Here is an 11,972-nt window from a genome sequence, read left to right on the forward strand (position 1 = left end):
GTCAGATAAATTAGTCAAAGCATTATTGAAGGCATTATTAAAGGCAAAGGAAATAAGCATTTAAAAGAAAAAGTTTTACTGAAATAAAAACAAAGTGCCTTCTACAAATGTAAGTTCTTTTAGAGTTGTTTAAGAATTCAGCAGCCACAAGGTTTGATCTGGAAAGCATTACTTGGTATTTCAAGAAAAAACTTGTGATAAAATTTTACAATACAAACTCTATAGCAAATTAAGCAGTCAAGAAGATGGCTGTTTTATTCGGTATGAATATGTAATTATACAGAGTTGTTAAAAATGAAGACATATACATTGTAAAATCCTGCAAAAAAAAAGCTATATTAAAGTGAAACTTTTGAACTTATTTATAAATTACTTGAACTTAAGAGCAAGTGGCGAGTTAGTCAGGTTTGCTGATAGGCTGGAAAAATTGAGCTCCAAAAATTGAGTGACTGTTCATTAATATTCCTAAGATAGAAATGTAAAAGAAGTATTAAACTGATACAATTTAGTGTAAAAAAAGTCTAAATTCACATACAAACTGATAGGATCTGTGTTGGAGGCAACTAATCAGGAAAAGAGAGGCCTCAGTCAAAATGGTGATTTAGTGTGCAACTGTGGTTAAAAACTCAGGGATGCCATCATTGCAAAAGAAGCTGGAACTAAAACTGCCAATATGATTGTTTATTTACATACATCACTTATATCCCACCACAAACATATAGAGACTCAGTGGCTCACATCATAAAGGACAATAATAATAAAATTTACAATATATAAACCTACAATTAAAAAAAATGAACAAAACTACATTCCTGGCAGCATCTGGCGTCATCCTCAGGTGCCAATTTGCAATAGATCCCTTTTAAGAAGCTTCCAGAAGAGTTTGGGCCAAATCTGCTTGTCATGGGGGCTATTATGGTATGCCTACTCTTAGAGATTTATGCAAAATTCTGGTTACAAATTATTCAAAAAGTATACAGATCTGATCAAGATACAGCAAATGGCTTTTTGGTTTGAGGGGTCCATGGTGTTCTCTGAGCTTGCTTGTTTTCTTGCAGATGTTTCATTACCCAAACTAGGCAACATCATCAGTCCTAGTCTAGGTGTTAAGAAAGGTCTGCAAGAAAACAACTAAGCTCAGAGAGCACCAAGGACCTCTAGTTTTAACCCTGACCTACAAATATTCTCCTTTATTAGCTTTGTAGCTTAGAGAAGACTCCTGCGAGTTCCTTGGACTGCAAGGCGATCAAACCGGTCAGTCCTAGAGGAGATCAACCCTGACTGCTCTTTAGAAGGCCAGATCCTGAAGCTGAAACTCAAATACTTTGGCCACCTAATGAGAAGGAAGGACTCACTGGAGAAGAGCCTAATGCTGGGAAAGATTGAGGGCAATAGAAGAAGGGGATGACAGAGAATGAGGTGGCTGGATGAAGTCACTGAAGCAGTAGGCGTGAGCTTAAGTGGACTCCAGAAGATGGTAGAGGACAGGAAGGCCTGGAGGAACATTGTCCATGGGGTCACGATGGGTCGGACACGACTTCGCAACTAACAACAACAACAACAACAGCTTAGAGAAAAGTTAAGTAAAAGAATATGATGGATCTTTCTCAGGCATGACTCCATGTCTCTGGAAGAACATTCCTCCCAGGATTAGATTGGTTCCCACCGTATTCCTGAATGGCAAAGTGCTTAGAATGCAGTCCTGCAGGCTAACTCACTGCTCACTCCAGGAGTTCAATTCTGAATGGCTCAAGGTTCAGTCAGGCTTTCATCCTTCCGAGGTCAGTAAAATGAGGACCCAGATTATTGGGGGCAATAGGCTGACTCTATAAACCACTTAGAGATGGCTGTAAAGCACTATGAAGCAGTATATAAATTTAAGTGCTATTGCTATTTTAAGAGTAGACTTATGTTAAAGGAGGATTGTATTGCTTTGTATTTGGGTGTTGTTGCTGTTCCTCAGGGCATAGTAGTACTGTATTATTTTGTTTCCATTTTGTCACTGATGTTATTTTACTACCATTATTGTAAGACACGTGAAGTTCTATTTGGATTAGAGTGACATACCAGTTGCAGGGAATAAATAAATATAAAATTATGCACGCCAAAACCAACGTGGGCTAGGTTCTCTCAAGATTTCAATAATCTTGTGGGACCTGGCATCAGAACAGCAGAATCTCATGAGACCTTCCTGAAATCTCACGAAAGTCTCATTTAGTTTTTAAAATATCTAGACAATTATTGTGCAAGTCCAAAGGAGTCCTGAGCTAGAAAAGTTGTCAGTCTCTAAGTTGACAAAATAATTTCTATTTTACTTCAAGATGTGATAATGATTACTAAACTGAATATGTTCAAAAGTAGGTTAGAGAAATCAGGGCATACAAGATTGTAACAGGCTACTGCTTATGCTTCTCAGTAAGATGGTACAATTGTACTTATATCCTACAGATGGTTGATTGAATAACAGCAGATCTCACTGGCCCCCACTCTGCCCCCTCCCCTCCCCATGTATCCTTAGCTTTTAATGTTTGATTTTAATAATTTATATTTCAGTTGTATGTGTATAGACATATTTTTATGACTGTAAGCTCCTCAGGGGTATCCTATGGTAAGATGGGTGGCCAATAATTTAATAGATAGATAGATAGATAGATAGATAGATAGATAGATAGATAGATAGATAGATAGATAAAAACAAACAAACAAACAAATAAATGGGCTTTTCTTAGATCTTTGGTTGGCCATCATGATCTAATGTACTTGTTTCTTTCTTATGATCTTATTTCTAACTGGCATTACATTCAGCCTTCAGGCAGTGAAACAAAAGCACAAAGAATAGCTGGGAAGTACTGGCCAAGACTGTGCTATGACAATTGTGAAGAAGTGACTCAGAAAGAAGATGGGAATGTTGACCCATTACAGAATTTTTTTTTTTGGGAAAGTAGAAAGTGAGAGAAAGAAACTCCAAATAACTTTATCTTACTTTGTGTTATGTATAAGTTGAAGTAGAATCACATTCCAAGCAATTCCTGTTCCTTGACCTCGTTGGCCAGAGAGGAAACCCTGCAGCACAGGTAAGGCATAGATTCTGAACCACATGAATTTATCAGCAGGAACATTGAATTAACATTGTGGATAAATGTGAGAAGACTTGATAAGACTTTGAGGTAAAACCACAAATCCTGTGCAACAAATCTTAAGAACATGGGCAATAGGAGGCTATTTTTCCTGAAATAAAACACTCTCCTGCTGACAATAATGGAAATTGTGTTAAAACCATAATTTAATACAAAGAGATTAAAAGTATGGCATTGGGCAAGAGTATTTCATATATAGTCCACATATGTTTTCACCCTTTTCGGAATATAAGCAGAAAGTCAGGAAGAAGGGATTTAAACTCAGCTGTTGCTTTTTCCACCATCAGCATTTTTGCTGCCTGCAGGATGGTCTCTTCCTTCACTTGCACACACAACAGCCTGATTCATCCCACAATGCCAGCATTTGTGTCTGGTTTTTGGATTTCATTAGTCATCTCAGAAGTATTTAAACTTGTGGTGAGCAGTTACAAGTGCTATAGCAAAAAAAGGTGAATAACAGTGACAATAGATTTGCCAGCAAGGCTAATGAGACACAATCACCAAAGTAAGGGGAAGAATAGATATGTGTATATGTGTGCACGTTACATAAATATGTAAAATCATCTCAGAACCACATAATAAGGTACCAGCTAAAGACTAGTTTTATTCCTAATGTGCCTATGCTATAGGTAGTCCTCAAATTACAACAATTTGTTTAATGACCAAAGTTACAACATCATTGAAAAAATGACTTGTGACTATTTCTCACACTTATAACTGTTGCAGCATCCCCATGGTCACATGATCAAAATTCGGACACTTGGCAACTGACTCATATTTATGACGGTTGCAGTGTCCCTGGGTCACATGATCCCCTTTTGTGATCTTCTGACAAGAAAAGTCAATGGGGAAGCCAGATTTACTTGTGTTAAATTGTGTTACTGTTTTAACAAATGCAGTGATTTACTTAACAACTGTGGCAAGAAAGATCATTAAATGGTCAAAACTCACTTAACAAATATCTCACTTAGCAACAGAAATTTGGGGTTCATTTGTGGTTGTATGTTGAGGACTATCCGTATGTAAGTTTTAACATATTTAACATATCTGGCCTCATTTCCGAATTTCATTGCATATAGGTCTGCCATGAAAGATTGTCAGAAATTGTGAATGTTTCAGAGTACAGGGATTAGTTTGCTGCTGCAGCTGTATATTTTCCAGAATTTCCCATGCACAGGGACACTTGGTTACTTGTAAGTACAAACAGTGCTGGAGGGCTAGCACAAGAGGCCTTCTCCCAGGGTGCAGGCAGGCTACAAGGATCTCTGCCAATTGCAAGAGAAATCTTGCTTTGCAGTGCTTGCTCTGTGATTTGATGCACAAGGGAGAAGGTGGGGGGGGGAGGAGACGATGCAGGAATGTCTTTCTGTCAGGAAAGCAATGTAGATTGGGCAAAGAATCCAGGAAGCAACACATGGATGTTAATATTGGGGAGGAAGAGGAAGGTTGCTTAGCCCTGAAAGACCTTTGTTTTGATTCACCAGACTTTTTGAAGGCTCCTAATATGAACAACTGCAGCATTTGGAACTAGCTTCATAAATGGGTTCTGGCTTCTTCATCCTGGCAGCTGACAGGGTCCCACCAGAGCAACTGCTAATGCCACTTATGGGCCGGCTGCGTCAGATGGCTGAGCACAGAAGACTCTTGCTCTTTTAATTGCCTGATATAGCATTGCTGTGGGACACTATGAGGAGCTAGAGATAGACTGCAACATTCCTGCTGACAGTTACATCCAACAGGGCTGTTCACAGCATACTGAAGGGGCACTACTTTATAGTGGGAGGCTGAGCTTTCTTGTAAACACTAATTGTAACAGAATAGAAACTTAAGATTTGAATGGAGATAATTGTAAAATATAAACACTTTCTTGCATGTCCTGGTGACCATACGCACATCCATATCATTCACTTTGGCAAAAATACAGAAGTTATTTGCTTATTGCCTTCTTTTGGGATGAGTTGTCGACTCCCTAGCCCAGTGTTTCTCAACCTTGGCAACTTTAAGACATGTGGACCAACTCCTAGAATTCCCCAGCCAGGCTGCCCTAGTCTAATCTCTAATCTTGGAATTTTTTAGTGGCCACCCTTGTAAGTTTGGACAGGGCTGGATAGGTGCTGCCATCTACTGCAGACAGCAACTTCTTTCTCTTCATTTTGCACTTTGTGAGTTTGTGTGTGAAAACTGAATCAGCCATAGAGACAGAGTACATAAAAAGATACGTTACTCTGGAACTTTTTAGAATTTAGGCTCAGTCTTTGGGGTACAGGTGAGTTAATCCCACACTTAGCAGCTTCCATGGCACAGTTGCTTGGAACCAAATTGTGGACTGGATATATTTGGAGTTCAGTCAAACCTTTTGATTTGGTCAGCTGACACTTTCTTATATTTGCTAAAACACCATTTCCATTGATTTAGCTCTGCTGTTGTATCTTGACGTGTATAGCAAAGGAAATTCTTACAACAAGGTCCTCATAAAGGTGCACATCCATACAAGGGGAAATTGATCGAGCTCAGAGATATAGTTGTGATGTTTGAAATACCCAGGTGGCCTTTCAACAGTTTCTGTCTAATTTCTGGGCACAGACTGAATAGATGATTTCTCTGAACTGAGAAGGAGAAATTTTCAACCATTTCTTCAAGCACAGGAAGTCTCCCCTATAGTGGTTCCAGCAGCACCACTTAGAACAGGGATCTTCAAACTTGGCCCTTTTCTGACTTGTGGACTTCAACTCCCAGAATTCCTCAGCCAGGCACACTAGCTGAGGAACTTTGGGAGCTGAAGTCCACAAGTTATAAGAGGGCCAAGTTTAAAGACCCCTGACTTAGAAGAAAGTACTATGAAAGTCATTTTTCTCTCCTGTCTTCCCTTAGGATTTAGTGGTAGGAAGAGAAGTCAGGGTTGTGATCAGCTAAGGGATGATTATAGAATGAAAAGAGGACATTCTTGCCCACACCCTGGCTATCTTGTAAGAAAATCAGCGTAAGAAGACCACATCTAGCCACAAACATTTCACCCCAGAATCTCTTCTTTTATGTGTACCCATAAAAATACGCAGGATAATATCTAATAATTCAGAACATAATATAAGGTTTTAGCTGGTTATGGCATTGCAGTAAGTATACGGTTGGATAGGTTTAGGAGGACTAGAAGTAAGACGCATACCAGGAAAACACAAATAATAGGTCATTTCTGTCAAAATAATTGTTTTCAGGATCTGTGGATGAAATGTGGAGAATCTTCTGCTGAAAGGTCTCCATTTCTATTACAGTTTCACAAATCAGCTAGGAAAATGCTATGGACAATGCTGACCTCTGCAGAATGACAGTGGAAAACCAGCTGTGAAGCCACACTACTAGCCCATTATCTGGCCTACAACAATTACATCTATATTTGAACTTCTTTAAAGGAGGTATTAAAACAATCTATGAAATGTCACTTCATTTACGACATACAGTGTGCCAAACACCTTTTTCAGGATCAGAGGAATACGTCTCTGCATCCTTCTCACAACCAAAATTTGTAGTTCAGAGACCCCATTTTTTTCTTCCTCACAGATGAGGTTCAATAACAGAAAAAGTGAATGATATAATGGGAGGTTGCATAAAATATGGGAGAGAGTTCCCAACAACTTTCTTTGGCATGCTGCTTCCATAATAAAAGCCTCATCTGGAAGCACTCTCTGAGGACTGGCTGGTGGGGGACATGAATGGGAAATTGTTACAATCTTCACGTCCCAGTGACATCTACTCGATCATTGTGGGAACTGAATGCTGAGATAAACATCCCACTTAATCCAGGAAGAGCATTTCTATATTTATTCCCTGAGACCCTCAGTTTGAGATGTATCCATTCCAGTACTGAGATGGCTTTGTACTGATGGACCTCTTAGACCAGGGGGGCACAACTCACTGCCCTCAGACTTCTAGTGGTGACCAAGAGATTATGAAAATTATACTATGTAAATTCACTTGCAAAAGGGCAAGTAGCAAAAGTCTGATTTTTCAAAATAAAAGCAAAAGAAATGTATGCAGCTATTTAAATAAACTTAATCTATATATTAATTTGCTATGATGTTACTGTATTACAGTTCCACCCACTCTAACTTTGTATTCTCAGACTTTGAAGAATTGCCCACTCAAACCTAGCAATTTTAATTTATATGCAAATAGCATGTTATTCGTAGTCAAATCTTTTGCCTTAGGGAATCATAAGGCAAAATCATTCTGGTTCAGCCTTCCTCAACCTGAGTATATTTCTGTGAATATTTTGATTTTCAGAATTCTCATCAATGGTCAAAAATTAAAAAAATAAATAAATGTATACATGGGAGCCTTCAGGTTTCTCCAGAGGTTCCTGGTTGTGCGCCATGTAACTTCTTTGCCCATCAGTTTTGCAGAGCTTCTGGTTAAAGTCAGCCCTTCAGGTGTGGTAGACAGGGACATAAAATTGATATAAAATTGATCTGAAGGCATCAAATATATATGCAGACTGTCTAAACAAGTCCCTGCAGTTTTTCTGGCAATGTTTCGGAAATGGTTTGCTATTGCCATCTTCTTTTTAGCACAAGCTCACCTGGTTTCTAGCCCTGGTGCCTTCACCACTACCCTACACTTGCTCTTATACATCACTGCCCAAAATAGAAAGATTTAACCACCAGAAAGGGAAAGGATAGTACCTTGATCTTTCCCTGAGCCTGGCCAGAGCTCTTACCCTTTATGTTGCAACTGCACTTCTACCTTGTTCCCCTTGTGCACTTTCTTCATAAGCATTGCTCTGGACCCTGAAATCTGAGTCTTTGCTTAGCCCAATTTTCACTCTCCACACTCTTCACTCAGAGTGGCTGCTGCACTTCATCTCACAACAAGGACAACATGGGACCGTCTTGGACACGTGCGTCTCCCCAAAGCCTTTTCTTTTCTTTCACGATAGATCATGTAAAGTTGTTTGGATAAAGACAGACATCGATAACAGGGGAACAGAGTAGATGGACAATTTCAACCAAGATCAGGAGTGGGCTAGCATATCTGCTGGCTTGACATAATAGGTCTGTAAAAAAAAACCTGATTTGGCCTCTTAGCCTGACTTCATCATACTCAAGAAACTCCAGTATTCAGCAGTGGGCCAAACCAGAATCTTCTGCTTTGTTTGTCTTGGCCTACCATGCTTCTTTATAAAGAAAATGGTCAAAGTGAAGTACTTCCCCTGTGCATTTTGACAGGAAGCCTCAGTCATATGTTTTCCTTTTATTTTATATCTTGCTCTTTTTCTTCAGCCCTGTTCAAATATTTTCTAGCACAATGACATATTTATTAACCCGCCACTCACTCCATGAGGCAAGGCTTTGATTGGCTTTTGGTAAAGGGTTCCTGAAAAGTGGAGGTTGCCCCCACCCCTGCTGTCTCCAATAAGAGTTAATATTATTACTGCTATTTGTGTCAAACGCTGGAGAACAAGCACTTTTAAAAATGGGGCCCGTTTATTTAAAACAGCTGGGCAAAAGAACATGAAGGCCCAGCTAGAGTCGTCAGGTCATAGGTCAGGGGTAACACCAATCTCTGCAGAACTTTGAAGCTGACATTTTACAGATTATATGTGGCTCACTGCACAGTGGGCATGGCGTATATATATGGGGCTGAGGACCCCTGATTTGTCCTTTGGATTTTTATGAGTCCACAACATTGTTCTTTGAAGCAGCGCACACGGAGAAAGTAATACTAATACTAATAAAAAGTTGCTTCAATGCTATTAAGCTATTTAAAGTAAATCAAGTGAGAGCTTCCTGGAAAAATGGCTGCAGTATGAGATAATGTTTTTGTTCTTCCCCTTCTTTAAAGCTTTCTTTTTTTTCATTGATCCTTTGCTTTCCCATCCAAGACAACATTCTTCTTTGTTCTGCCCTCTACATATATTAGAGTTATAATAATAATAATAATAATAATAATAATAATAATAATAATAATAATAATAATAATAAATACCTGAGATTGTTGGGATGTACACCACGTTTTTTTTTCCTGACTGCATTCTGTTATTGCTTTCCCCAGGATGACCTACAAGACCTTGCCAGCTTTAATCTTTCGGGCAGCCATCGACTATGGTGAGTGCACAAAGAAGGAATGATGTAATGCAAATAGAAACATTGGGATTGATGGTTTTGGGGAAAAGACTTTTTCCCTTCTCCTTCCACATGTTAAACCTATTCAATAGCACATAACTGCATATTTTTTTTGGCTTACTACCAAAACATGATGAGAAACTACATTTTTGCTTTGAGGGAGCTCTGTAGAGCCATCAACAACCCAAGAGTTGTTGTAATCATTGCACGAAACAGACATATACTGATGATTATGTATCTAGGTAACACCTCTCCCTCCCATACTCACTTAATTTTGGACATATGTTTTGCTTACCTGGTGAATATCGATATTTCCAGGAGTACATTTCTCTGGGTTTGTATTTGTCTGTTTGATAAGCATTCCAACCATCTTTTAATCCAAGACACTAATAATATCATAGGTTGAATCCTAACATTATAGGACCCTACTTGATACCTTACCCTTTTTTGATAAGTAATATTGGCGACGTCTCCTTGAGCATGACTTTTGCATCAGCCTTTTATCCGCTTAAATTGTCATGCCTCAGCCTCCATAACAAAGAAAGAAGTATGTGAACAAGCTTTTTGATCCACATACGTGGAAGAGCACACAGCTGATTTGGTATCCTCTTAGAACCAAGCAGTGATCGGAAGGTGGAAAGTTCTCTGTGACTCCCTAGTCTTGGATAGATCACATCCCGGTCAGTTTTTGAGCAATTTATACTTTTGCTGAGATGGTGGCACAATTAAAATAATCTGGCCCAGGAACCTAATAGTTGGATCTAGGAGTTTTCCATTTTATTTATCAGTAATATTGATATAATCCACGCTATCTTTGGAATGCAGAGATAGCCAGGGTGATAGGCACTATTGTTCCTAGCTACTCTCTTATCTCTTATCTTTCACAGAGCTTATTCAGCCTGTTGATTTAGTAGCAGCTGAAAGTGATGAAGCTGAAAGGACAGCTGGAGCATGAATTCTATCCATTGGGAATGGATGAAATTAAGCATGGATTGAAGACTGTTTGGAGACCTGCTCCGCAGCAATGAAAGCAGTAAAGAGTACTTAATCACCATTGCACCTGGTGTGTTTTTTTCATGTTGTGTGATATCTTCATTATTAGGTAATAGGGAGGCCTACAGAATAGCCATGGCTCATTGTGTAACTTGTATTCTTAACCAGGACTCCAGCATTGGACAGTTCATAGGAATATAATGTTAATAATTACCGCTTCTATGAATTTTATCTTTTTACCTTCACAATGATATGCATATAACTGTGTGGAGATATAAGAATTATAATATATTGCTTCCAGTTCTGTGTTATGGGAGGTGGGTGAGTGAGGATGTGTTCCCATGGTCTAAAGGAGGCATGTACTCTGTTGAAGGAACTTTCCATTAAAGATCTTTTTAATACACTAGCAAGTCTGAAACATTCAGATAAGTTGCCAAGAATGTGATGGATTTACAAATTCAGGTGCAACTGGATGATTTTGATTATCCAAACTCATTTCTATTTGGCTTTGCTTCCTTTTGTAGATGATCTGTGAATTAAACTGAATAGGGACAGTATAGTCATCTACTGGATTTCTTGGCATCATTCAGTACCACTGACTACTGTATGGTTGTCTTCTGGATTATCTAGCACCATGGTGGCGAACCTATGGCATGGGTGCCACAAGTGGCACACAGATCCCTCTCTGTGGGCACACGCACCGTTACCCCAGTCCTAGGCCTTCAGCTGGGTGTTATAAAATCTTTTCGCTTTAGGCCTCCACCGCCATGTGCAAAAAAAAAAGGTTCAATCAATTTCAACTTCTTGCGGGGGAAAAAAAGATCTTTCAAAGTTGGAATTGATTGATTGAACTTTTTAGTCCCACCCAGTCTTCCGTTACCACCACAGCCACGCCCACCCAATGGGCCACATCCACCCAATGGGCCACACCCAGCCAATTGGCCATTCCCAGCCAACGAGCCACACCCACCTGGCACCTGGCGATATATAAGTGGGTTTTGGGTTACAGTTTGGGCACTCTAAAAAGTTTGCCATCACAGGCCTATGACACCCAAAGGAAATAAACATAGTTTGACACAACTGGTTTGTGGTAAATGATGGTTAGCTTCTGTTAATAATAGCATGCTGCTTGATAATCTGCTCAAAGATCTTGCCCAGTATTTATATATCCAGTAGAAGCAGATGTATAGTTTCCTGGGTCATCTTCATTCTCTTTTTTGAATATGAGGATAATATTTTAAATAGATTTTTTTCTTTTTCTTTTCTGCACTTTCTGTTCTTTTTTACCTATCTTCTCTTCTTCATTTTTATATTAGTTTGTATTATGTTTTACTGATGTATTAAAATATTGCAAAAAAATAATTTTGTCTGGATATTGTCATTGGAAGTCTGGTTTACCTTGATAAATCTTGGAAGCATCCTTTACCTATGTAATTCTTGATGTCATGCCAACTGAAGAATGATAAGCATTACCCTGTGTTAATCAGTGATATTTTAAACAATGTATAAATTTTATTGAGCCGTCTTCGGGCCGTTTCGACGGCGGAGGGGACGACCGCTGGTCAGCTTGGTGGCAGGGATGTCCCTTGTACTGTTTTTCGGGCCGCTGCCGGCGGCGGAGGTGGCGACGGTGACGGCGTCCTCGGGCTGCCTTGGGCAGTGGAGAGGACGACCGCGGTGACGGCGGCGGTGCTGCTGCTTCGTTTGCCTTGTTCCGGCCTCCGAC

The 11,972-nt window shown here is 39.5% G+C and overlaps 1 long non-coding RNA gene across 1 annotated transcript; it reads left to right on the top strand.

Moving 5' to 3' along the window:
• Nucleotides 1–2,905: 2,905 nt before the first annotated feature.
• On the top strand, nt 2,906–11,762 carry LOC310644342. The gene is made up of 4 exons (XR_014493273.1): nt 2,906–3,074; nt 6,407–6,547; nt 9,183–9,235; nt 10,141–11,762. It is a non-coding gene; the product is annotated as an uncharacterized lncRNA (long non-coding RNA).
• Nucleotides 11,763–11,972: the final 210 nt, after the last annotated feature.

This window comes from Vipera ursinii, assembly GCF_947247035.1.
Source record: "Vipera ursinii genome assembly, chromosome: 1".
NCBI lineage: Eukaryota > Metazoa > Chordata > Lepidosauria > Squamata > Viperidae > Vipera > Vipera ursinii.